The sequence below is a fragment of the Octopus bimaculoides genome, chromosome 7 (genome assembly GCF_001194135.2).
Source record: "Octopus bimaculoides isolate UCB-OBI-ISO-001 chromosome 7, ASM119413v2, whole genome shotgun sequence".
Taxonomy (NCBI): Eukaryota; Metazoa; Mollusca; class Cephalopoda; order Octopoda; family Octopodidae; genus Octopus; species Octopus bimaculoides.
In genome coordinates, this window is record NC_068987.1 from 36281697 (window position 1) to 36282360 (window position 664).

Here is a 664-nt window from a genome sequence, read left to right on the forward strand (position 1 = left end):
TATATATAAATTAGGGTACCAAAAGTACCAGCTTTACTAGAAATAGGATTCAATATCCCTAAAGTCACAATTATTTCACTATAAATAGACACGAACGGTTAACGCAGCTAATATAAGGAAAATAGCTCCTTACCTTCGCAAAAATCACAAAGTAAAGTAGAGGTATCTTAGTATCAATTCAGTTCACCTTGTGTGCTAAAGGCACTGAAGATAATCAGATAAGCTTATTGCATAAACTATTTCTCAGAATACATTCACTAAGTTTACATTCTTGTTTACACCAACTGAGACTTAGTTATATTTGAATATGCACACAAACACTTCCGAATATACACTCATTGACACACACTAGATAGAGAGACAAGCAGACAGAGACATAGATTTTGAATTGTGAGTAAGAATGCTCATATAAAAACGTTTTCTGAAACCGACGTTGTTTCTTCGGGACCACTCTGATTAAGAACGACTGAAAAGACAACACCCTACTAACGACACCAACTCAAACAAATGACATATACACATGGGTTTGTTATAAGGAGGCAGCAACAATAAAATCAAATTAATATCAGATTTATTTTTTAAGTGATCAGCGAAATCTGTAACTCATTTTAGTAGTAAGCAGTTTCGGCTTAATATCGTGTGTGTGTGTGTGTGTGTGTGTGTG

At 34.3% G+C, this 664-nt stretch overlaps 1 long non-coding RNA gene across 1 annotated transcript in view; it reads right to left on the reverse strand.

The window, feature by feature from the left end:
- Nucleotides 1-664, reverse strand: part of LOC106879816 (uncharacterized) — a 23473-nt gene that overhangs the window by 7206 nt on the left and 15603 nt on the right. The gene's annotated exons all lie outside the window — the stretch shown is intronic.